The following is a 27,890-nucleotide window of genomic DNA, read 5'->3' on the forward strand; positions in this document are numbered from 1 at the left end:
CCCTGCACCCCCCATCTGGAGCTGTTACCCCCAGACCCCGCCTCTATTATAATCACCTCTGTGCCCACGTGGTCTTAGAATAAACATTGCTTTTCTGTCTGGAAAGTTCGGACTGGAAACATCAGACTGCATTGTGACCACGCCCCATCACATGACCAGTGACGTCATACCTGTCAGGAGCCCGTACATTCTAGCATCTCCCCTGTGCAGAGCGGACGGATCCTGACCCTGAGGTGGGGAAGATTCAGCTTTTCCTCATTAGTTATAGAGCTGAGGTCACACTGGATTTTGGGGTAAGAAATAAAAGTGTCTCCTGTCACTACTGGGGGCTGCAGCTCGTGTATATATCACAGGGAAGGGGCTGAAGCTGCAGCACAGGGCTGTGGAGGCTTCCATAAGGAAGGGGGGTATGGGGGGCTACACAGGGGAGGGGGCGATGCTGCATATTGGGGGCTTGCACTGGGCAATGCTGCACGCTGGGGGGCTTACACTGGGTGATGCATATTGGGGGTTACACTGGGCGATGCTACATATTGGGGGGCTTACACTGGGCGATGCTACATATTGGGGGGCTTACACTGGGTGATACTGCATATTGGGGGGCTTACACTGGGCGATGCTGCATATTGGGGGGCTTACACTGGGCGATGCTGCATATTGGGGGGCTTACACTGGGCGATGCTGCACGCTGGGGGCTTACACTGGGCGATGCTGCATATTGGGGGGCTTACACTGGGCGATGCTGCATATTGGGGGGCTTACACTGGGCGATGCTGCACGCTGGGGGGCTTAGGCTAGGTTCACATTTCCGTTGTTTTGCATCAGTCACATGTGTTGTACAATGGATGACAATAATTTGGATTAGAAAGCGGATTCCGTTGTAAAACGAGAGCGAGAGAGCGATCAGCTGATCTCCCGGCGCCCGGCTATTGTGAATGATCAGATGATTGCTCTCATTAGACGGCCGCCGGGAGATCAGCTGATCGTTCGGCTGCCGAGAGAGATCATGCGCAGCGACATCATAAGGATTCTGCTGCTCAAAAAACGTTACACTCTGCGTTCCTGCCGCCCGATGGTCAGTCTTTCCATGACTGATCAGTCGGTTGGAGGATGCAACGCAATGGCATTAGTCACAATTCGCCGGTCATACAAGTCTATGGGAAATAACGGAATCCGCCAAACGGATTGCGTTGTTTATCAGAGCGGCGGATTGTGACTGATACTAAATAGCGGAAATGTGAACCTAGCCTTACACTGGGCGATGCTGCACGTTCTAGGGGCTTACACTGGGCGATGCTGCACGTTCTAGGGGCTTACACTGGGCGATGCTGCACGTTATAGGGGCTTACACTGGGCGATGCTGCACGTTATAGGGGCTTACACTGGGCGATGCTGCACGTTCTAGGGGCTTACACTGGGTGATCCTGCGCGTTGTGGGGGCTTACACTGGCCAATACATGATGGGGAGTGTAGGAAGGATGGATGGGAGCACATCTGGGGTGGGGGCTATAGAAGTCCATGGCTTATAGGGAACCTGTCACCACTTTTCTGGCGTCTAAGCTGCGGCCACCACCGGGCTCTTATATACAGGATTCTACCATGCTGTATATAAGAGCCCAGGCCGCTGTGAGAACATAAAAAACACTTACCTCACGGTCGTGCGGTCGGCCGTATGGGCGTCTCCGGTGCTTGCGCTGCCTCTATCGGCCATCTTCGTCCTCTTTCTGAAGCCTGTGTGCATGACGTGTTTACATCATACACACTCGCCGATCCTGCGCAGGCGCACTACAATACTTTGATCTGCCCTGCTCAGGACCTGAATGCTGGCGAGTGTGGATGACGTCGGACGCGTCATGCACCGCGACTAGAGAAGAAGAAGGACGAAGATAGCCAAAAGAGGCAGCGCCTGAGAACGGAAAACGCCCATATGGCAAACCGCACAACCGTTAGGTGAGTATTATACAGTGGTTTTTTTTATGTTTCACAGCGTCCTAGGCTCTTATATACAGCATGGTAGGATCCAGTATATAAGAGCCCGGTGGTGGTGGCCGCAGCTTATACGCCAAAAAAGTGGTGACAGGTTCCCTTTATCATATTTCCTTCAGCAGGATATATATTTTCTCTTCCTCCTTTATGGAGCTGAAATCCCGGGAAGATATCATAGTCTCCTGAAGTGAGTGTCCCTCACTGATGAGTGTTTGGTGCAGTGTTGCAGGAGGTGGGTTTCATCCTTCCTTGGCCTCCAGGTCAGTGTTGGCACAGTCTGTCCTCCCTGGGCTTGTAGCTCTGCTTGTGTCAGAATTGATGGCTAGACTGTGGGCACTGAGTCTATATTGGCTCATAGTCCTGCGGTCTCTGGGGTCTGAGGGTTTCTCCAGATATGGGGCCAGTCTGTAGTCTCTGGTACGTGGTCTGTTTCTGTGAGGTGTAGATATCGGTCCTCCAGTCACTGACACCTCTCCTGGCCCTCGTCTACCATCTTCCTGATTCTGGCTTTCGTCAGGCTGCTGTGATTGGTCATTTTGTCCTGTTGGGTTTGGGAGAGCTGTGCCAGGGGTCCTGGTTGATCTGGACCACCTATATGTATCAGGGCTTTATGGTGATGGGAGCGTGGATTGTTATTCTATAGGTGAGAAAGAAATGACAGTGCCCTCTTCAGAGCTGCTAGGTGTAGAGGGAATCTGTCCAGCTCGGCCTGACAGGCTCTGTTGGAGGTGCTTCGATGAACCTTGAGAAGGCACTTACAAAATTCCAGGTTGAATATTTATGAAGGGCTGGAATCCCACCTTGATCAATCTGGGTAAGCCCGGTTTCACATATTCTTCTTTTCGCCGGTTAGGCGGATGCGGCGAACTCCCGTACGGTGTATACAGTACAATGACAGCGCTGTAACTTCCAGGTCACATAACAGCATGTGACCGGCGCTTGTCGCGCTGCCACTATACTGTATACACTGTACTGGCGTGCGCCGCAACCGCCAAACCGGCGAAAAGCCGGATGTGTGAAATCGGGCCAAGTGTGAGGGCCCCAGACTTCACTGTCGTACAGAAGGATTGGGGTCATGATAGAATTGAAGATTTTTAGGCAGACCCTCACTGGAGGCTTCAGATGATGGTTTCCTTCGGATGGCATAGAAATCTCTATTGCTTATTTGAAGCTCCCTGACTGGTGAATTTCCAGGCCCAGGTAGGTGTATGTGTCCGTTTCTGTAAGAGCGCAGTTGATTAAGACAAATGAAGGTGCTGGTCCGATCTTCATTTTTCTCTTCTGGAACACTATGATGTTGGCCTCCTTTTAGGTTGATCAGTGGCGCACACGTAGAGCTGAATTTCTCCAAGATTTGTTGGTTGTCTTGGAGGCCTTTCCCAGTTGGTGACAGGAGCAGGAGGTCATCTGCATAGACCAAGAATTTCACCTGAGCGTCATGGAGTGTGAGATCTGGATCTGTGGAATATTCCAGAGCAGTGTACACTCATTGATGGAGATATTGACCCCTTAACGACTGCGAGCAGTAATATTACATCCTAGCGGTCATAATGTTACTGCCTGCAGTCTGCCCCCGGTAGCATGCCGCGATCGGCACACATCTCAGCTGATTTTCACAGCTGAGATGTGTGCCTGCTAGGCACGAGCAGAATCGTTATCTGCTTGTGCCGTTTAACCCCTTAAATGGCGCTGTCAATATGTGACAGCGCCATTATAATCGCGATCGTGGTAAACTTTTACTTACCGCCCAATACCGGAAGTCACGTGACGTGATCACGTGACATCCGGTAGTTGTCATGGTAGCACAAGGTCATGTGATGACTCCTGTACCTGCCATGAATTACTTTCAGTTTCTCTCGGCCCGCAGCCCAGTGAAACAGAAAGTGAGCATATCTGCTGTTTACAGCTGTGTAGCTCTGATCAGCAGATAGGGCAGAGCGATCAGATTATTGATCTTTATAGCCCCCTAAGAAGACTTTTTTTTAACCCCTTATATAAAAGTAAACCTCTACATGTTTGGTGTCTACGAACTCGCCCTGACCTGAGGCATCACACCCACACATCTGTTTTATAATATAGTGAACACAGTGAATAAACTATCTCAAAAACAGTAGTTCTATCGCACTTTTTTTTTGCAATTTTTCTGCATTTGGAATTTTTTTGCCGTTTTCCAGTACACTATATGGTAAAACTTATGGTTTCATATTAACGTACAGCTCGTTCCGCAAAAAATGAGCCCTCACATGACCATATTGACTGAAAAATAAAAAAGTTACGTCTCTCATAAGAAGACTGCCGAAAAAAAACGGAAATCGAAAAATCGGCCAGTCGTGAAGGGGTTAAAGTGTGTTAGACTTCGGCTGCAACCCTTTCTGACTCCTCGGCTCTGCTGAAAATCATTCTTCTACCGTTCACACTCACACTGCAGAGGTTCTCAGTTTAGGAGCTTTTGATGACATTGTTGGACTTTCCTACTATTTTGCTCTCCAGAAATTTCAAGAACAAGCCCGGGTGCCACACGGAGTCAAAAGCCTTTTTAAAGTCCACAAAACAGGCGTATATCTTCACGTACTTTGTTTTGTGGATGTGGCTCCGAATGAGACTGTGCAGGGTGTAGATGTGATCCGTGGTGCGATAGTTTGGCACGAACCTTGGTTGGCTCTTGCTGAGGACATTGTGCTCGGTGAGGAAACTGAGGATCCTCTTGTTCAGGAGGCTGGTGAACAGTTTTCCCAGGTTCCTGCTGACACGTCTTCCTCTGTAGTTGGCAGGGTCATACCTGTCCCCACTCTTGTGGATGGGTGTAATGAGGCCTTGCTTCCAGGTACGAGGGAAGTAGCCGGCACTCACCACAATATTAAATAGTTTAACCAGTTCAGCTTGTATTTCCGGCGGGCTTTATTTCACCATCTCTGGGGGGATTCTATCCGGACCCCTGGCTTTTTTTTACACCTTATGGAAGAGATTCTTTCTGCAACTTCCTCTAATGTAATTGGTGTATCCAGAGGGTTTTAGGAAATCTTTTACTTTCTCCTCCATTGCCTTTAGTTTTGATGTTCTGTTTTCCTGTTCTTGGCTTAGTCCTTCTTTTGGGATGTCTTTGTAGAGGTCTCTGAAGCACTGGAGACAGATATTGCTGTTTCGGATATGGATGTTGGTCTTGCTCTTTGTGTCCATGTGACTCCATAGTTCCCAGAAGGAGTTGTCTTGGAGGGCGTCTTGGAGTTGGCTAAGTTTGGTAGAGATGTAGCTTTGCTTCTTCCTCCTGAGGATGGTTTTGTGCTGACGTTGTATGGTGTCATAGGCTTCCCTCAGGTCTGGGTGGTTGGGGTCTCTGTGTTTATTGTTGAGGCTGTTCTCAGGGTCTTTCGTACGGCTTTACATTCTCTATCAAACCAACCATTGATCTGCTCTTCTTTTGGTCTCTTGTAATTGACTTGTGTAAGGTTGGACAATTTGGCCATGGTGTAGAATATTTTGATGAGGTCTTTTGTAGCTTAACTCGCTCCTTCTGGGTTAGACTTGTAGCTGTAGAAGTGGTGGAGCTTCTCTTGGATTTCGGGCCTGTTCTTTATATTTTATTGCTGACTGTGGTTTTCTGCCAGGTCACTCAGCTCAATGAGGTTACCTGCAATCACCGGTGGAGGATTGTGGGAGCTGTAACCTGAGTGATGTCATCACAGCTCAGTCATTCTCTGCCTGAGGCTGGAGTCACACTTGCGTATGAAAAATCAGTCCAATTCTCATGCCGGAGATTAGGACGATTGTTTGCTACTTGTCATCCTTGTGCTGTCCGTGTCCAATCTGTTTTTTTTTCTCAGCAGCTTTTAGTCATTTACAGGACCTTTTACAGGAGCATTAAGGCCTTGTGCGCACGCTGCGGTTTTTGCCGTAGTTTTGCTGCATGAATTGCTGCAAAAAATGTTCATAATCTTTCTGCAGTCATTTCCCAGTAAAACCTATGGTAAAAGAAAAAAGATGTGTGCACACTGCGTTTTTTTTCCCTTCAGGTTCTGCTGCAGAATTTCTGCAGCAAAAAGAATGTGCATGTCACTCTTTTTCCACAGGTATCTGCGTTTTTTTGCCATAGATAATGGTTAAAAACCGCAGGGAACAACCTGCGGAAAATTCACGGCAATACCGCAGCCAAACCGCGGTAAAACCGCATGCGGTTTTTGGGTGCGGTTTGCTGCGTTTTTTTACCGCAGGTGCGGTAATCCTTCAGAAGGTGCGGTATTTTCTTAAGAAAATTCCATTTTCTAGTGCGCACAGGGCAGTGTTTTCTGCTACATGATAGAATTCTATCCATAAAAACAGATGTCACTAGGATGGTCCGTGTGACATTGTTTTTTTTCTCTCGCACCCACAGACTTGCATTGGCGAGTCTCGCGCGAGATGCCCGTGCAATCGCAGCATTCTGTGATTTTTTTTTTTCCCCTCAGTCTGATTGGAGCTGAGAAAAAAATCGCAGATCGGCGCTGCCTCATTGATTAACTTTGTTTTGAGGCCAATACGAGATTTTCTCATGTCAGGGTTAAAATGACGATGATGATGATGAGACTCAAAGGGTCTCTCGGGATCTGGCTGCTGTTTCTTATCATAATGTCATGTGTGCACACGAGAATGAAGAATAACTGGACAGCAAGTCAGTTACATCTATCTCCATGACTGGCACTGACCAAGTGAACTTTATTCTTTGAAAAAACCCCTAGACCGAGCAGTAAGGGGGTGTAAACAAAAGTTTTAGTCCAATCAAGTATCGTAGGGCAGGGCTTCATGACGTAGAGAGATCTGCACATCCTCTTCTTGATTGGCTCAGTTCTGGCTCTTAGGAATTCTTTTGTCCATCTGTCCCATGTGCAAACAGGAAGCGGCAGCCATCTTCAAGTTATATATAGATAGAGAGAGAGAGAGAGTGTGTGTGTGTGTGTGTGTGTGTGTGTGTGTGTGTGTGTGTGTGTGTGTGTGTATATGTATATATATATATATATATATATATATATAATGTTAAGGAAAATACACTGAATATGCAATATACATATATACATGCTAGTAAGGAACAAAAGCATACATGAACATGTGTTAGTTTGCATTTACTAAACTATATACCTGAGTCTATGAAATGGCTGAATTAAGTATTTCTTTATACTCAATTCTTGTCCTCAACAGTCCCCCCTAAAGACTTACTTCTGCAATTTCTGAATTCTAAGGCTATGTGCGCACTAGGCGTTTTTTTCACGCTGCGTTTTTATGTGCGTTTTTGCCTAAAAAACGCACCCGCGGCTAAAAAAAACGCGGCAAAAACGCATGCGTTTTTGCCGCGATTTGGTGCGTTTTTTGCTGCGTTTTTGCTCACTGCGTTTTTAATCAGTGCACAATGCCATTAAAGATTGTTGATGAAAAAAAAAAAAAAAAAAAAGGTCTGATGTCATTTCCTTCTTCAAAATGTTCATTGTATGTAGGAGAGCAGACAGCTGCAGAACTAGTGTATGCAGGAGAGCAGACAGCAGCTGCAGAACTACAAGTCTCAGCATCCTCCATTCACTAGTGTATGCAGGAGAGCAGACAGCAGCTGCAGAACTACAAGTCTCAGCATCCTCCATTCACTAGTGTATGCAGGAGAGCAGACAGCAGCTGCAGAACCACAAGTCTCAGCATCCTCCATTCACTAGTGTATGCAGGAGAGCAGACAGCAGCTGCAGAACCACAAGTCTCAGCATCCTCCATTCACTAGTGTATGCAGGAGAGCAGACAGCAGCTGCAGAACCACAAGTCTCAGCATCCTCCATTCACTAGTGTATGCAGGAGAGCAGACAGCAGCTGCAGAACCACAAGTCTCAGCATCCTCCATTCACTAGTGTATGCAGGAGAGCAGACAGCAGCTGCAGAACTACAAGTCTCAGCATCCTCCATTCACTAGTGTATGCAGGAGAGCAGACAGCAGCTGCAGAACTACAAGGCTCAGCATCCTCCATCCAGGACTGTATGCAGTTTTTTGCCCAAAAAGAAAAAAAAAATGACATGGGCTTCGCCATATTGTTGTATGCTAGCCGGGTACAGCAGGCAGGTACGGGCTGCCCCCAACCCCCAGCTGCCTATTTGTACCCGGCTGGGAACCAAAAATATAGGGAAGCCCTTTTTTTTAAAATTATTTCATGAATTTCATGAAATAATTTTAAAAAAAAATGACGTGAGCTTCGCCCAATTTTTGAGTCCAGCCGGGTACAACTAGGCAGCTGGGGATTGGAATCCACAGTGCAGGGTGCCCATGCTTTCTGGGCACCCCCGCTGTGAATTGCAGTCCGCAGCCACCCCAGAAAATGGCGCTTTCATAGAAGCGCCATCTTCTGGCGCTGTATCCAACTCTTCTAGCTGCCCTGGTGACGGGTGGCTAGCTAGGTAATAATGGAGTTAGGGCTAGCTGTATATTATCAGCTAGCCCTAAGCCCGAAATTCATGGTGTCACGCCAATATTAGACATGGCCACCATGAATTTCTAGTAATGATAAAAAAAAAAACACAACACAGAGAAAAATATTTTTATTAGAAATAAAACACAACACAATTAGTGACTCCATCTTTATTGAAATTAACCCCCCTCCGCAGTAATCCTGGGTCAGGGTCCCGCGCCGTCCAATCAGGATCCAATATCATCTGATCGGTTTGCTGGAAGGCAAAGCGATCAGATGATATGTCAGGATCAAGTGCCTGAATCACATCACACATCAGCTGATTGTATAAAGGCCGATTATACAATCAGCTGATGCATCAGTAGAAAAAAAAAAAAAAAAAAATAATACTCACTTATGTGCTGTGCTGATTACCGGCAGCTCCTGGAGCGATCGATTGGACAGGAGTCTGATCCTATACGATCGCTGCCGGAGCTGCCGGTAATCAGCTGATGAAGTCCCCTGACGGCAGGAGCAGCTGATAGCCGGCCGAAAAAGCCGGCGAGACTACGATCAGCTGATGCGTCAGGTGACTGCATCAGGTGATCAGCGCCAGGTCCTGCAAGCAAGGTCCTGCCGGCCGGGGAGACTGCACACCGCCAGAGCGGCGGTACCGGGAGGAGCTGGGAGCGGGCATGGCACCGGGACCCTGCGGACAGGTGAGTATATGACATTTTTTTTTTTTCTACTGTTCACTTTGGTTTTCGCCGCTGCGTCCACCTCCCGCCCAGACATGGCGCCGCACGGAGCTGACATGGCACCGGACGGGAGGTGGAGGCAGCGGTGACGGTACCGGGAGGATTCCTGCTTCTGTGTTTACCAACAGAAGGAATCCTCTTCCTGTACACGTCACTGTAGTGCCCACCCCTTGCGTGTATAGCTGCGTTTTTAGTCATAGAAACGCGGCTATATGCGTTATTCATTGCGTTTTTAACATCTCATTGAATTCAATGAGTGAAAAACGCAGTGGAAAACGCAGAAATAATTGACATGCTGCGTTTTTGTGGTCACCACAAAAACGCAGCTAAAAAAAAAACGCTGTGTGAGGACAGCACTTCTGAAAACCCATTGACATTGCTGGGGAAGCAATGTCACCTGCGTTTTCAGCACAAAAACGCGGTAAAAAACGCCGCTAAAAACGCGGCAAAAACGCCTAGTGCGCACATAGCCTAAGGGTACTGTGTTCCCTTAGGAAGAGAGGCAGAAAGATCTGTTGAAAAACCTGCCTAACTGAATGTTGAGGCATGGGTGGAAAGGGGAAAGGGGTTTTCTTCACCGGTTTGAGACCAAGGACTCCTAGGCGAGTCCTTACCCTTTGTAGTTGGACTTTCCCATGTCCCAAGGTTTTCTAAGTCCTCTCTTCTAACTGTTTTGGCAATAATGGTCTGAAACTGTACAGGTTTTCTGAAAAGGATAAGTATGAGCAGAACGCTCAGTGCATCTCTGGTTGGTCGACCCTTTTGCAATGCGAGGCGTGGATCCATAGATTTTTCTGCGGTTGGATCAGCTCATCTAGTGTTGACTCATGGCTCTTTCTCGCTTGTCCTTAGGATCAATCAGTCTCCTGACTGGAAACCATATACTACTAGCTCTGATTTAAAATCTTGGATTGAAAAATACACCTGATTATCACACTATTCAGTCAATTATTTAAAAATTGTACCAGCCTGTGATAAAACAAAAAAAATCTTACATAAAAACCTGTTTATTACGAGAAGAAAACAAAACACACATTTTGTACACGATTTGCCAGTTTCCACTTTTCTATAAAATATACACCTTTTTGTAAACCCATTTTTTACATACCACCATCATGTGCTTCTCAACAATAACGTCGTTTTCTGCACTGGAATGCCTCTGACCAAACCTGGAGAGAAATTTACACAACACGCACAGACTTGCATACAACGGGCTCATGATATACTTCTATAATCAGTTTGCAGTCTCTAAAAATGGGTAGAGCAGGTACAGGGTGTTTCTGCGGACTCTTTACCGTTTTTTTCTCACTTCGTTTTAGGCACATGTCTTACAAGACTGGGTGAATCTGCCCACCTGGGTACTGAACCCTGGTGTCACCAAAACACACACTGATAATTGTCTTTCACAGATTTTAGTCCATATATTACCTGGGCCATCATTAAGAAGAGCTCTCATGGCAGAGAAAGCTTACCACCCTTTATCCACAGACCTTCCTCAGTCAGCTGGCTCCCTGCATGTCACACTCTATTCCTTGTATTGCCCGTTCCTGTAGGGATTTAAGAACACAAGGAGTGACAGAAGTCACTAACGATGTGACAGGTGTCACCGAGGCATGGTCGGTATTGGTGAAAGACTCTCAACTCTAGGCCCGTTCACTGCTTCTTGGTCCGCTGCACCTGTGCGGGGATCTCCATCCGATTCCATCAGCTCAGATGTAGACTTTCTCTTCAGCATATCTAACTCATTTGACAACAGGAAAAAATCTACAACCTACAAACACCTCTAAAGACTCTTACCCACTCCTGTTCTACCCATCTAGAGAGGGCATTTAATACGTCACTTTCACCAGTACCAATAGTAGGGAGGGAGTGAGTGGTTCAAATTTAGACTACCTCATGTTGTGCAAACCTGTAGCATATCCAGTGTAGAATCGACCAACATCTTGTATCATCTATAAAAACAAAAAATAAAAAATATACATTAGATCATTCTTATAACATTAACTCTGACCATAATACAGTTAGTGGTCATCTATACTTCACATGACTGAAAATACTAAATAAATAAACATATAAGACAAGACTTTCCTATTTCAGTTAACAGATATGCCTCATAATAATCTAGTAAACAACTTGCGGGGGAAGGGTCAGCTTCAAAACCTATCTAATATGCCTGCTGCGCCCTCTACTGTTGGAGAATATAATTATTACCTTGTCCCCCCTTGTTTAATTGTTTATTTACCAATATAACAAAATTCAGAGTTTTTATGCTGGTATTCCCTAAAAGAAAAAAAAAAAAGACAGCAGGTAATAAATTAGCTACATACTAGAAACTAAAATTGCACAAACTCTGAAAATAACGTATATCTTACAACAATATACATTGCTGGGGAATTTGAAAACCTTACGATAAACAATACAGTATCCATAAAGAAAAGAAAAACCTTTTGACAGTAAAAAATAACTGAAACATGATTAAATGACAGCTGTGACTAGGTGGCTAACCTGCAAAAAGAAATATAAATGGTTTAAAAAGAATCGTACAAACAAAAAGGGATAGGGTCAGAAAATAAAAATATATTGTTCGAATAAATCGCCATTAAAAAACAACACCGAAACTAATTTGCATATTTCATATCATCTAATTTACCCTATTCAGGTATAAGCAGTAACTAAAAATGTGAAATCCTGAACTCTAAGGGTTAAACCAAACTTAAGTCACTATTGGGAAAGAAAACAAAAACCACATTCCATTCTTATCTCTTAAAAGCCAGAGAGGAAGAAGAAAAAAAAACAAACCTCATCCTTTGTTATAACAAAGACGTAACAGTGAACACATCCATTCCCCATATCTACATTGGATGCATTATACATTTTTCCTTATTTCTTTTTACAAATGGATTTGATACATTTTGACATCAGTGGGGGTAAGTCGTTTACTATTTTTGTTTTAAATTAACTAACTGTTAGTTAATTTAAACTAACAGTACAAAGATATATATTTACCTTCTCCTATTCTATTTTATGATATAATGCTGCAGGACTATTAAAATACCAATTGATTTTATATGAACAGATATCTTTCTATTCATCAATTCTGTAAAAGTTTCACTTACTTATCTTTGACTTGCATTTATGGGATAGCTGAGTAAACAAATATACTGTTTTATACTTATTCAAATTTGTTAGCCAAATATACCAGAGAACACCTCCCACCGAGGATGGGTGGAGAGTCTTGGACAAAGAACCACTGACAGAGACGTGACTGAAAAGGTGTACTTCCATCAGTGGTGTAGCAAGATGGCCGCCAACAGGAAATTCCAGGCACCTGACGTCCGGGTGTACGTCCATATTAGGACTCCATGGGTGTACTGGGAGTGGCTGGAACTACGTAGTAAACCAGGGGTGTTACTTTTAGTGCCTGTAAACCAGCATGCATTCCAGCTCAGGAAGGAAGGGATTTGATTAGTACCAGATATGATAACTTCTAAAGGAGAACAATGAGATACAGCTAGAGAAAGACATTTTGTGATTCTAGAAACAGCAACAGGTAGTGAATGGGGTCTTTGTTCTTCATTATAAACTCACTGGAGATTAATATGGGTTGCAGCCTGCATTCTGGTGGTCGTCCAACTACTTTACACAATTTGTTACAATTTTTGTATATTTTCCCACTCCTTTTTTTTTTTTTTTTTTTTTAACTAGGGCGCCTGCGTTCTCAGCTCCTACTAAAACACATATTTATTTTTGAACAGAGTATAGAGTGCTCTAATTGGACCGGCCGGTTCCAACTAAACCCTTTTTCCCTCCTCCCTGCTATGCAATAAGGACACACTTTGACGTCCAACGTACGAATACAATACCGTTCCTCGTACGTTCCTATTTTTCCGGCGTCTCACATAGCAGTGCATGAGTTAATACTCAGGGGAAATACGCTGATTCAAACACTTTTCTCCAACACCGGAATCCCTCCCCCTCTTTCCCGTGAAAAGAGGACACACTTTTTCAGCGTCCAACACGTGGATACTAATACCGTTCTCCACGTGTTCCTATCCGGCTATAGACACAGAAATCGATTGTGTTAAACACTGGGGGACACGCCAATTCCCTTATCTCTCTGTTGCAAAAACAAACCAACAATTATAAAATACTGAATACGCATAAGCCAGCTAGTTTCTATTCCAATTCAAAACAAAATAGCACTCGTCTTTCTTACAGATCACTACAACTCCTTTGCTTGGTTTTGCTACACAAAGGCTGCAACTACGTCCTGTATGTTAGCCCACTGACCCCTCCTTTCTCCTCACTCCAAAGAGCTGCGCTGTCTTGACCCCCGGACTCTGCCTCTTCACTCCTAGCAGGGATGGGTAATTCACTAACCCCCCCCCCCCCCCTTGCTTCTCAGCTAAAAGACGGCAGAGACGTAGCTGTGTAATTTGATCTCCGCTCTGTCTCAAGCAGCCAGTGGACATATGGCTAACACACACTGACCCCCCTTCCTGCTGCCCTCTCAGCTAAAAGCTGCATCTGTGGGCTCTATCAGCCCCCCTTCCTCCTTTATTCACAGCGAAGAAGAAAAACTGCAGGCACTGGGCTTTCCTCCACGTCTCTATAGGTAGCAGCAGGCAACTCTTTGAAAACTAAATCAGAGCGTAGAATCTACACTTTTTCCTATGAGGCTAAAAACCTGCGTTCACAACTCAGAAATACAGACAGTCAGATCCTTTAAGACATACGCCTAACCCCAATGGGGGCTGGGTCCTTCTCTAGGTCACCGGCGATTGACAGTCATACCGTTAGGTCTCCGGTGTACTACCATTCTTCGGACTAGTGACCACCCCCTTTCGCCAGGTGTCTCTCGAACCACAGGTAAAACAGCACACACAATGTATATGATGCTTACCATGGATCGGAGGACGATCAATCCTATCGAGCGACACTTGGATACTTGTGGAGTAGCCCCCAGACGTCCGGAAAGTGGAAGATCTGACTCGCTCTTTTCGGTGGCTCCACGCTTGGTGCGCCAACTGTCAGGGTTAAAATGACGATGATGATGATGAGACTCAAAGGGTCTCTCGGGATCTGGCTGCTGTTTCTTATCATAATGTCATGTGTGCACACGAGAATGAAGAATAACTGGACAGCAAGTCAGTTACATCTATCTCCATGACTGGCACTGACCAAGTGAACTTTATTCTTTGAAAAAACCCCTAGACCGAGCAGTAAGGGGGTGTAAACAAAAGTTTTAGTCCAATCAAGTATCGTAGGGCAGGGCTTCATGACGTAGAGAGATCTGCACATCCTCTTCTTGATTGGCTCAGTTCTGGCTCTTAGGAATTCTTTTGTCCATCTGTCCCATGTGCAAACAGGAAGCGGCAGCCATCTTGAAGTTATATATATATATATATATATATATATTAGTATATACTATGTTGAGGAAAATACACTGAATATGCAATATACATATATACATGTTAGTAAGGTCCAAAAGCATTCATTAACATGTGTTAGTTTACATTTACTAAACTATATACCTGAGTCTATGAAATGGCTGAATTAAGTATTTCTTTATACTCAATTCTTGTCCTCAACACTCACATTGCACTCGTGCGAGTCATACGCAAGTGTGACTCCAGCCTGAAGCCATGTTCTATGGCCACACGCTGTTATTTCAGATGGAGCAGAGCTGCAATCGTCGTGGGACCTTGTGTGGATTTTGGGGGTTAATAAAGGGGTGGTATTTTGTATTTTATTTCAGATAAAGGATTTTTTTTGGTGTTTGTTTATTTCATTTCACCTACATATTACTAATGAGGTATCTCATAAACACCTCCCCATTACTAATCCAAGCCTTAGTGGCAGCTCTGGGCTGCCATTAACCCCTGATTACCTTGATTTTCACCACACCAGGGCAATCGGTATGCGATGGTAAAGTGCCAGGACTGGCGCATCTAATGGATCCAGCAATTCCAGGCGGCTATAGGCTATATTTAGACCGAAGGGCCCCAATAACCATGAGTCTCCCCAGCCTGAAAATACCAGGTTCCAGCTGCGAGCTTTATCATGGCTGGGTATGAAAATTAGAGATGGGGGGGCAGCAGATTTTTTTTTAATTATATAGTTTTTAAAAAGCTGCATGCGGTTCTTTTTTCTTTTTCTTTTTTTAATTCACAGCCAATGTAAGGGTACGGCTGGGGGCTGCAGCCTGTAGCTGTATGCTTCATCTGTACTGGGTTTCATAATACGGGTTGATGCTACACCAATTTTTTATTTATTTTTATATTTTGCAGTCAGACACACTGTTACACAGGTTGGGGGAGCGTCTGACTGCAACCAATCAGAGATGTGGGGATTGGCTATGGGCGGAGAAGCAGTGAATGTGTATGAGGTTAATGAGGTTATTGCCGCTCGGAAACTCACAGTATAATGTGTCTGCTCCAATCCCCCTATCCCTTCTACCACCATTTTAAAGCACAGGACTCCGGTCCCCATAGACTTATATGGGGACCGCCATCCGGCCAGATATCCGGGATCAATTCCGGGCCCGAATCAGGTTTTTTATGTTAAACCCATATGGACCTGCCTCCCGGGTATCTGAGAGTCCGCTCATCACTATCTATTATCTATCTATCTATCTATCACTATTCTCTATCTATCTATTTCTAAGGGCCGGCATGGTGGCTCAGTGCAATCCTGGGGTCTTGGGTTCAAATCACACAAAGGACAACATCTGCAAGGAGTTTGTATGTTCTCCCCGTGTTTGTGTGGGTTTCCTCGGGGTTCTCTGGTTTCTTCCCACACTCCAAAGACATACAGATAGGGAATTTAGATTGTGAGCCCCAATGGGGACAGTGTTGCCAATGTATTTAAAGCGCTATGGAATTAATAGTGCCATATCAATGAATAAATATATATTATAATATCTTTTATATATCTATCTGTATTATCTATCACATATCCATCATCGATCCGTCTATCTCTATTAACTATTATCTAATTATCTATCTGTGTATTTTCTATCCAAATCTATCACTATTTACTCTCCATCTAATTTATCTATCAGACAGCTGGTATAAATCCGTGAGGAGGACGAGGCCGAAGATCAGCGCAGAACACAGGAGAAAGGGTCAGTGCAGTGATCTATCTATTGTCTGTATTATCTATCACATATCTATCTATTATCTATTAATGTATTATCTATTTATCACTATTATCTGTCTATCTATATATCTATCTATTATATATCTGTCTATTGACTTCCACTATACTCAGTAAACAAGTCGATCCCGTCCGAACGTCAACATGCTTGTACCGAGCACCGGAGCATGGTCGCACTCACCGGAGTCTATGAAGCGGTGTGTGCACATACGAGGTCTACACTGATGGACAATTAAACACAATACAGAGCCCAGTGTATTATATCAGCGAGCAGAGGATCTCAGGACTAGAGATGAGTGAACCCCGATGTTCAGTGTTCGTTTTCTTTTTTTTTTTTTTAGCCAAATGCCGACTTTCAAAAAAAAAAAAAAAAAAAGAGTTCGGATGCTTTGTGTAAGCTGATCAATGGCGCCAGCATCGCTGTGCTCAGGTACGCTCAGTGCTCAGCCCAGTGCGAGCGCATTACAGTGATTAAACTGCTCACACTGGGGGTAACAACAGCGGGATCACATGTAATGTGCAACTACCTCCCCCCCCCCCCCCCCCCACACACACACACACACAATGGAAAAATCCCGCCCACCCTCTCCTGGAAATAATCTACTTATAGCTGGCATTATGTGGGCGGAGAGTCGAACGGCCAATCAGTGACTTCCATTGCGGTTCGGGTCAATTTCCAACTAGTGGAGGTACGACTGCTGCCGCCGAACCGAACTTTCACAGGTTCCCTCATCTCTACTCAACACCCCAAACTGGGAGAAAGAAAGTGAATAAGATCAAAAAGGTTTTATATCAATCAGTTGAAATCAATGATGAAAGATGGAGCTCTCTGCTTCCTCCTCAATCGTTCTCCTTCGGTGTCTGAGATCTGGCGTCTCAGCACAGGTGGGCGTGATGGTGTCACTACTGTGTGCCCGCTGTGCCGAGATGTGCAGAGCTGCAGAACACGCACCACTGCAGAGACTGGAGCAGTGCGGGAAAGAGGAGAGGTTTGTCTTCCTTTTTTTATATATATATATATATATATATATATATATATATATATATATATATATATATATATAAAATGACTGAGTACACTGGTGGCCAATATGGCCATAATACTATGTGGAGGACTATGGGGGTGCATTATACTATATGGAGGACTATGGCGGGTGCATTATAATATATAGAGGACTGTGGCAGGTGCATTACACGATATGGAGGACTATGGTGGTTACATTATATTATATGGCGGACTATAGGGATGCATTATAATATATGAAGAGTGCATTAGAATATGTGGAGGACTATGAGGGCTGAATTATACTACATTGAGGACTATGGGGTGTATTACAATATATGAAGGAATATGGGTATGTATTATATATGGAAGACTATGGGGTGCATTATAGTATATAGTAATATATGGAAGGCAGTGTGAAGCCCATTGTACTAAATGGAGAGCTAATGGGTGTGCAATATATATAGCGGAATATGGGGGTTGCATTCATGGCCGGCTTTAAGTATGTGCGATTAGTGCGGTCACACAGGGCGCCAGCCGGCAGACAGCACAGGGGGTGCTGGAGGGAGCATCAATTCACTTTCATTTGCTGCTCCTGTGGTGCACAGGTTCCAGCAGAGGGCGCCCTCCCATCCTGTGTGCTCTGCGTCCTGTCTTCTCCCGTCTTCACCAGAGAGAGGGGGTAGGGCTGTCTGCACTGCTGCAGCTGGAGAAGCTGCTTCTAAAGACCCTCTGAACTCCAGGAGGCCAGGAAGGAGGTGAGTATAATGTGAATCATGTATTATGTGCTGTCTGACTGTGTTATGTATAAGATATGTTTGTCCTGTATAGTGTGCAATTTGTAGCTGTGTTTCTGTGTATACATTACATAGTTACATAGTTACTTAGGTTGAAAAAAGACCTAGGTCCATCTAGTTCAACCTTCCTCCACCAGTTCTACATTTAGTCACTAAGTCATTTATAACCAACAATGTTTTGTGTACTGAGGAAATCATCCAGCCCTTTTTTAAAAGCTGTTATAGTATCTGCCATTACTACCTCTTGTGGTAGGGCATTCCACAGTCTGACCGCTCTAACTGTAAAGAACCCTTTCCTATTTAGGTTTCGGAATCGCTTTTCTTCCACTCGCAGTGAGTGCCCCCTAGTCCTTAGTACTGTCTTTGGAAGGAATAAGTCATGTGCCAGTCCTTTATATTGACCACACATGTATTTATACATATAAATGAGATCTCCTCTGAGACGTCTTTTTTCTAAGCTAAACATATCTAACTTTTTCAACCTGTCATCATATGTGAGGCCTTCCATTCCTTGTAATAGTCTAGTTGCCCGCCTTTGAACTGACTCTAACTTCTGAATGTCCTTTTTAAAATGTGGAGCCCAAAACTGGATCCCGTATTCCAGATGTGGCCTTACAAGTGATTTATAGAGGGGTAACAATACGTTGGGATCACGGGATCTAATCTCTCTTTTTATACACCCTAAAATCTTGTTTGCTTTAGCAGCTGCTGCTTGACATTGAGTGCTGCTGCTCAGCTTATTTGTAATGAGAATACCCAAGTCCTTCTCCTGTTCTGTAGTCCCGAGTTTACTTCCATTTAATGTATATGCAGCTATAGGATTACTCCGTCCTAGGTGCATTACTTTACATTTATCAACATTAAATCTCATTTGCCAAGTATCTGCCCATTCTGACATCTTATCCAGATCTTTTTGTAATATTGTACTATCCAGGTCAGTTTTTAATATCCTACATAGTTTGGTGTCATCGGCAAAGACTGACACTGTACTATCAATTCCATCCACAAGGTCATTAATAAAGAGAGTAAAAAGAATCGGTCCAAGCACAGATCCCTGCGGCACCCCACTGCTGACTACAGCCCATTTAGAGAATGTACCATTTATGACTACTCTTTGTTTCCTATCTTTTAGCCAATTCCTTACCCAGTTGCATATTGTGTCCCCTAGTCCTTGCTTCTGGAGCTTTAGTATAAGGCTATTATGTGGTACAGTATCAAATGCCTTTGCAAAGTCCAAATAAATCACATCAGCTGCATTACCAATATCCAGGTTTGAACTTACCCCCTCATAGAACCCCAACAGGTTGGTTAGACACGACTTATCTTTCATGAATCCATGCTGTTTGTCAGTTATCATATTATTTTCTGCAATATATTTTTGCATGTCATCCCTTAAAATGCCCTCAAAAACTTTGCATACTACTGATGTCAGGCTTACTGGACGGTAGTTGCCTGGATCTACCCTCTTACCTTTCTTAAATATCGGTACCACATCAGCAATCCTCCAATCCTGAGGCACCAACCCTGTTACAAGTGAGTCTAAAAAGATGAGATACAGCGGTCTGTCGATTACGGAGCTCAATTCCCTCAATATTCGTGGATGAATGCCATCTGGTCCTGGGGATTTGTCAATGTTTAATTTACTCAGACGTAGGCGTACTTCATCTTGTGTTAAATTAATTATATCGGGTGGTGGACTTTGATTTTTCACTTGTTGAATGATCCCTGGTACAGTCGGTTCCTTGGTGAATACAGATGAGAAATGTCTATTTAATATCTCAGTCTTTTGTTTGTCCTCTATAACTAACTTGTTATTATATTTTAAGGGGCCGATACTATCCTTTGTTTTCCTTTTGGCATTAATGTATTTATAAAAGATTTTGGGATTTATTTTAATGTCATTGGCGATTTTTGTTTCAGTAGCTAATTTTGCTTGTTTGATTTCTTTTTTACATTTCCTATTGATATCTTTATACTCCTGCAATGCTATTTCTGTATTCTCAGCCTTTAAGATTTTAAATGCCCTTTGTTTATTTTTTATTATACTTTGTACAGTCTTATTTATCCATAGTGGTTTCTTTTTATTCCTGGACATTTTATTACCACTGGGTATACGTTTTTTACAGGACTCTAGTAGTATATCCTTAAACTTACCCCATTTATGTTCGGTATCCCCAGTTACCATGACTTTGTCCCAATCTACACATTTAAGCTCTTCCCTTAATTTGTTGAAATCAGCTTTCCTAAAATTCCAGGTTTTAGCATTCCCCCTTTGAAATGTTCTATTGAATATTATGTTGAAGCTTACCATATTATGATCGCTGGTGCCCAAGTGCTCCCGGACCTGTAGATCTGAAATTGTATCCGGTCTATTTGACAGGACCAGATCTAGCAAATTATCTCCCCTGGTCGGTTCACCTACCATCTGAGAGAGGAAATGGTCTTGAATGGTAGATAAGAACTTACAGCTTTTAGCAGAACCAGAAGATTCTATGTCCCACTGAATGTCTGGATAGTTGAAATCCCCCATAATAAGAACCCGATTATTATTATTAGCTGCCTTTTCAATTTGTTCCAGCATTTCACCCTCTATTTGTTCAGGTATGTTAGGAGGCTTATAGCAAACTCCAATTAGCATTTTTCCATTATTCCCCTCCCCATGTACATTTACCCATACTGACTCTACATTGTTGCTGTTCCCCTCAATGTCATCATACAACACAGGTTTTAGGTTAGATTTAATAAATATACACACCCCACCACCTTTTTGGCCTTTCCTGTCCTTCCTAAATGTACTATAACCCTGTATGTTTGTCACCCAGTCATGGCTTTCATCCAGCCAGGTTTCCGTAATGCCCACCACATCATAATCCATGGTTGACATAAGAGTCTCCAATTCATTCATTTTGTTTGCAAGACTTCTTGCATTTGCCAGTAGACATTTAATCCTATTAACACCTTTATTACTCCTAGCCTCCCTACGTTCCTTGTATGTCCCATCCCCCCCTAATCCTTCATTGACCCCTACCGTCTCCCTGTCTCTATCTGCTCTATCTATCCCCTTATTTGCTCCACTACCCTCCCCCCCCCCCCCATCCTAGTTTAAAAGCTCCTCCATCCGTCTGACCATTTTCTCCCCCAGCACAGCTGCACCTTCCCCATTGAGGTGCAGCCCGTCCCTACCGTAGAGCCTGTAGCCGACTGAGAAGTCGGCCCAGTTCTCCATGAACCCGAACCCTTCCTTCCTGCACCAATTTCTAAGCCACATATTTATCTCCCTAAGCTCCCGCTGTCTTTCTAGTGATGCTCGTGGCACCGGTAGTATTTCTGAAAACACCACCTTGGAGGTCCTGGACTTCAGCTTCTCTCCTAGTTCCCTGTAATCATTTTTAAGGACCTTCCACCTGCCTCTAACTTTGTCATTAGTACCAATGTGCACCATGACCGCTGGGTTTTCCCCAGCCCCACCCAGCAATCTGTCTATCCGATCCACAATATGCCGAACCCGAGCACCCGGCAGACAACACACTGTTCGGCATTCACGGTCTCGGCGACAGATGACCCTGTCTGTCCGCCTAATTATAGAGTCCCCTACCACCAACATCTGTCTGGGCTTTGCTGCACTCCTATTTCCCTCCTTCCTACAGCAGTTGTTTTCCTGGTTGCTAGGAGCAACATCCTGCTGTAGTGACCCTAGTCCAGGCCCTTCATTCCTAATATCAGCCAAACAGGCATATTTACTAGGTTGTGCCAGGTCAGGACTAGGCTCCCTGACACTTTTCCCCCTACCTCTTCTTCTAACTGTTACCCAGCTAGCTACCTCTGGGTCCTGATCTTCCCCACCTCCACCCTCCTCCATATCACTGGCCCCAGCCAGAGAAAGCTCAGTGAGCTCTAAACTCCTCTCCAGGTTTGCAATGCCCCTTAGTGTTGCAAGCTGCTTATTTAGATCAGTTACCTTGGCTTCCAAACACGCAACATGCTTGCATCGAGTGCAGACATATTCACCCTCGAACGGCTGCTCAAGGCATGCATACATCTGACAAGATACACACCTGGTAGCATTGTCCATGGAGCACCTATCAAATGGGGATCAACAGTAAAGTAGAAAAACAAAGAGAAAAAAACTAAAGAAACCCAATGGAAAACGTCTAAGGATAAATTCAAACTATGTTCTTGTGTCAAACTATGTAATTGTGTTGAAACTATGCACTTATCTTAAATTCAGCACTTTACTTTAGCTCAGCACCTCGCTCGCACTGGCTGGTTTATATAGATGTACAGAAGCTGCTAGAAGCTTCTAGAAACAGGTGTGACTAATCCTACTAATTAACCCCTTCACGACCGCGGGCAGTAAAATTACGTCCTATTTTAACGTGACTTAACGACCAGGGACGTAATTTTACTGCCTAAACTTCATTTGATTGCCGTGGCCATAGCAACGGCTTTCAAATGATGTCCCCTGCTGTTTCTTTGCTTGACCCCAGGCATCGCCACCCCCCTATCGACGATCGATGTGATTGGCTGTTCAAATCTGAACCGCCAACCACATCGATCGCACTAATTTCGGCAAAAATAATGCCCGAATTAGTGCGATCCTGTGAGATCCAGCTATGAGATGCCGCAGCTGCTGCAGCATATCATAGGTGGACCTCAAACATGCCGCCCCCAGCCCCTGCAGCACTGATTGGAGCGATTGCGCGTCATAGCACGATCGCTCCAATCAGTGTGCAGTGGGGCGGTCTGATCTGCCGGTGGCCGCCCTCCCCAGGCCTGTGCTGCTCTGGGGACCCTCCCCCAACATGGCTGCAGCGTGGAGTGGCTGGTACTTTTGGTACCACGCCACCGCTGCTGCCGCCGCAGACGCCGGCTCTGCTGTCACCGCGCCAGCTCCAAAGGTAAGTATTGCGCTCCGGCGATGGCCCCTGCGCGCTCCCGTGAAGGCCCCTGCGCGCTCCCGTGAAGGCCCCTGCCCGTGCCCCCCCAGATCTGCCCCCCTACGCCCCGATCTGCCCCCCGGCATCCCGATCTGCTCCCCACGCGATCTGCCTGCCTCCTCTGTCATCTCTATTCTGCTTCCAAGGTTCCTTCCTTCTGCCTTTGCTTCTCCGCCCCCTCTGCTCTCCCTCTAACCCCCCCCATCTGCCCCCCCCCCTCTCCCCATCCCCCCCTGCCCCCCCGACGTCCTCTTACCTGCCTTCACGGGTCGTCCGAGGTCTTCACTGGCCCGATCACATCTGCCTCCATCGCTGGGTCCTTCTGCTGATCTGTCCAACGTCCTGCCTGCTGCTGGTGTAAAGCTGTCTATCTCACTGCCTTCTTGTTCCTCTGCAACTCTTCTGGTCAGTGATCCTCTTGGTACTGTGAGTATAACTTTTTTTTTTTTTTTTTTTTCTTGTATCCTGTCCATTTTTACACTTCATCTGTCCGTGCGTCCCGCCAAGCGCTGATCAGGGATGCAGATAACGGATCTGCATCCGTGGTCAGTTTTTGGCATGACTTTTTTCCGTATTCGCGACGCTTTTTGTATCGCGTCCGTCCGTGCGTCCCGCCGAGCGCTGATCAGGGATGCAGATAACGGATCGGCATCCCTGCTCAATTTTTGGCGTGACTTTTTTCCGTATTCGCGACGCTTTTTGTATCGCGTCCGACCGTGCGTCCCGCCGAGCGCTGATCAGGGATGCAGATAACGGATCGGCATCCCTGCTCAATTTTTGGCGTGACTTTTTTCCGTATTCGCGACGCTTTTTGTATCGCATCCGTCCGTGTGTCCCGCCAAGCGCTGATCAGGGATGCAGATAACGGATCGGCATCCCTGCTCAATTTTTGGCGTGACTTTTTTCCGTATTCGCGACAATTTTTGTATGGCATCCGTCTGTGCGTCCCGCCGAGCGCTGATCAGGGATGCACATAACATATCTGCATCCATGGTCAATTTTTGGCGTGACTTTTTTTTTTACGTATCCCAGACGCTTTTTTTATCGCATCCGACCGTGCGTCCTGCAGCGGCCGATCAGTGCACTGCGTCTGTGCGTTTGAAAAGTCAAATGGCGCTCCTTCTCTTCTGAGCCCCGCCATGCGCCCAAACAATTACTTTCCACCACATATGATGTATCTGCGTACTCAGGAGAAAATGCACAATACATTTTATGGTGCATTTTTTCCTGTTACCCTTGTGAAAAAAAAAGCTACCTAATTGAAGCAACCGTTTTGTGGTAAAAAAATTTTTTTTCTTTTCACGGCTCAACGCTATAAACTTCTGTGAAGCCCCCAGGTGTTCAAAGTGCTCACCAAACATCTAGAAAAATTATTTGAGGGCTCTAGTTTCCAAAATGGGGTCACTTGTGGGGGAGCTCCATTGTTTAGGCACCTCAGGGGGTCTTCAAACCTGACATGGCGTCCGCTAATGAGTGCAGCTAATTTTGCATTTAAATGGCGCTCCTTGCCTTCCGAGCACTGCCGTGTGTCCAAACATTTGATTTCCACCACATATGAGGTATCTGCGTACTCAGGAGAAAATGGACAATACATTTTATGTTGCATTTTTTCCCAATACCCTTGTGAAAAAAAAAGCTACCTAGTTGAAGCAACAGTTTTGTGGTAAAAAAAAAAATTTTTCTTTTCACGGCTCAACGTTATAAACTTCTGTGAAGCCCCCAGGTGTTCAAAGTGCTCATCAAACATCTAGAAAAAATATTTGAGGGCTCTAGTTTCCAAAATGGGGTCACTTGTGGGGGAGCTCCATTGTTTAGGCACCTCAGGGGGTCTTCAAACCCGACATGGCGTCCGCTAATTAGTGCAGCTAATTTTGCATTTAAATGGCGCTCCTTGCCTTCCGAGCACTGCCGTGTGTCCAAACATTTGATTTCCACCACATATGAGGTATCTGCGTACTCAGGAGAAAATGGACAATACATTTTATGTTGCATTTTTTCCCGATACCCTTGTGAAAAAAAAGCTACCTAGTTGAAGCAACAGTTTTGTGGTAAAAAAATTTTTTTTTCTTTTCACGGCTCAACGTTATAAACTTCTGTGAAGCCCCCAGGTGTTCAAAGTGCTCATCAAACATCTAGAAAAAATATTTGAGGGCTCTAGTTTCCAAAATGGGGTCACTTGTGGGGGAGCTCCATTGTTTAGGCACCTCAGGGGGTCTTCAAACCCGACATGGCGTCCGCTAATGAGTGCAGCTAATTTTGCGTTCAAAAATTCAAATGGCGCTCCTTCCCTTCCGAGCTCCGCTGTGCACCCAAACAATTGATTTTTACCACATATGGGGTATCGGCGTACTCAGGAGAAAATGCACAATAAATTGTAGGGTGCACTTTCTCTTTTCTCCCTTGTGAAAATGAAAATTTTATGGCTAAAGTAACATTTTTGTGTTAAAAAGTAAAATTTTCATTTTTTCCTTCCACATTGCTTTGGTTCCTGTGAAGCACCTAAAGGGTTAATAAACTTTTTGGATGTGGTTTTGAGCAGAGTGAGGGGTGCAGTTTTTAGAATGGGGTCACTTTTGGGTATTTTCTGTCACCTCGGTCTCTCAAAGTCACCTCAAATGTGATGTGGTCCCTAAAAAAAATTATTTTCTAAATTTTGTTGGAAAAATGAGAAATTGCTGATGAACTTTGACCCCTTCTAACTTCCTAACGAAAAAAAAATTTGTTTCGAAAATTGCGCTGATGTAAAGTAGACAAGTGGGAAATGTTATTTAGTAACTATTTTGTGTGACATATTTCTCAGATTTATGGGCATAAATTTTCAAAGTTTGAAAATTGCGAAATTTTCAAAATTTTCGCCAAATTTCCTAAATTTTCACAAATAAATGCAAAAAATATCGGCCTAAATTTACCACTGACATGAAGTACAATATGTCACGAAAAAACAATCTCAGAATCGCCAGGATCCGTTGAAGCGTCCCAGAGTTATAACCTGTCAAAGTGACACTGGTCAGAATTGCAAAAAATGGCCCGGTCATTAGGGTGTTTTAGTGGCCGGGGGTGAAGGGGTTAAATCACAAGACTACCTTTTTTTTTTTTTTTTTTTCCCCTTTTCACAGAATCACAGACACACAATTCCCTAATGAAATTCAACAATTACAGTTATCACCACTATGTAATTGTGTTGAAACTATGCACTTATCTTAAATTCAGCACTTAAGTTCAGTTCAGCACCTCGCTGTATCTGTCTATTTATACATCCATCCTATTATCTGTCTGTCTATCATCTATTAAGCATCAATCTGGTGCACAGACACAGCCAATGCCCCGGTGCGCCCCCAAACTGGACACAGAGGGGACCCGGTGGCAGGGGCGTTGCTGGCATCCAAGACTCGGAGCTCCAGCTCTGAACTTCTTGCCTGCAGCCCTGAATCTTCTGCCACTACCGCATTGAACTGTTTTGGCGTCACATTGCCCTCAATACAGTTCAATCCTGTAACAGAGCAAGAGTTCCATGCTCTCATTGCCCGTCTCCTAAGCTGCAGACCGCTACAGGTCTATGGCTTAGGACAGTGATGGTGAACCTATGGCACGCGTGCCACACTGGGCACGCAGAGCCCTTTGTGCCGGCACGCGCGCTGTCGCCACACTGAGCCACCTTGTACTGTCGGTGCGGTCGCGCCGACAATACAAAGTGGTGTTGGAGCGGAGGAGACATTTCTCCTGCCTCTGACACGCCTCCTCTCCTGGGCCGCAAGCCTGTTGCCTAGGAGACGGAGGAGCGTCAGTAGGCGGGGCCGGCGTCTTGTGGGCGCGCGGGATCTTTCTGAACTGACTGAGGACGGGGGCTGGTGAGTTTTTTATTTTTATTTTTAAGCTGTGTGTGGCTGTGCCAGGACGGGGACAAACCCAGATCACGGGGCCAAACAAACCGAGCACTGGGGCAAACATACAGAGCACGGGGGCTAACCGAGCACTGGGGCAAACATACAGAGCACGGGGGCAAACCGAGCACTGGGGCAAACATACAGAGCACGGGGGCAAACCCGGAGAGCACGGGGGCAAACCCGGAGAGCACGGGGGCAAACCCGGAGAGCACGGGGGCAAACCCGGAGAGCACGGGGGCAAAGACGGAGAGCACGGGGGCAAAGACGGAGAGCACGGGGGCAAAGACGGAGAGCACGGGGGCAAACCCGGAGAGCACGGGGGCAAAGACGGAGAGCACGGGGGCAAAGACGGAGAGCACGGGGGCAAAGACGGAGAGCACGGGGGCAAAGACGGAGAGCACGGGGGCAAAGACGGAGAGCACGGGGGCAAAGACGGAGAGCACGGGGGCATACACGGAGAGCACGGGGGCATACACGGAGAGCACGGGGGCATACACGGAGAGCACGGGGGCAAAGACGGAGAGCACGGGGGCAAAGACGGAGAGCACGGGGGCGAAGACGGAGAGCACGGGGGCAAAGACGGAGAGCACGGGGGCAAAGACGGAGAGCACGGGGGCAAAGACGGAGAGCACGGGGGCATACACGGAGAGCACGGGGGCATACACGGAGAGCACGGGGGCATACACGGAGAGCACGGGGGCATACACGGAGAGCACGGGGGCATACACGGAGAGCACGGGGGCATACACGGAGAGCACGGGGGCATACATGGCTGCAGGGATGGGGGGAAACACGACTGCAAGGATGGGGGGAAACATGCCAGGATGGGGTACATTGAGCAGGAAGGGGAACATGCCAGGATGGGGTACATTTACCAGGATGGGGGATACATTTACCAGGATGGGGGGAAACATGCCAGGATGGGGGTACATGAACATGCCAGGGTGAGGAAAAATGCCAGGATGGGGAACATTTAGC

General features: G+C 45.6%; 1 protein-coding gene across 1 annotated transcript in view; it reads left to right on the top strand.

Annotated features, from left to right (window-relative positions):
• The first annotated feature begins 208 nt into the window (after positions 1 to 208).
• LOC142261428 (uncharacterized) overlaps positions 209 to 27,890 on the top strand; it is a 170,000-nt gene continuing 142,318 nt past the window's right edge. The window contains exons 1-2 of the mRNA XM_075332115.1: positions 209 to 293; positions 16,197 to 16,259. The gene's annotated coding sequence lies outside the window, so the exon portion shown is untranslated. The remainder of the gene's footprint in view (positions 294 to 16,196; positions 16,260 to 27,890) is intronic.

This window comes from Anomaloglossus baeobatrachus, unplaced genomic scaffold (assembly GCF_048569485.1).
Source record: "Anomaloglossus baeobatrachus isolate aAnoBae1 unplaced genomic scaffold, aAnoBae1.hap1 Scaffold_219, whole genome shotgun sequence".
Taxonomy (NCBI): domain Eukaryota; kingdom Metazoa; phylum Chordata; class Amphibia; order Anura; family Aromobatidae; genus Anomaloglossus; species Anomaloglossus baeobatrachus.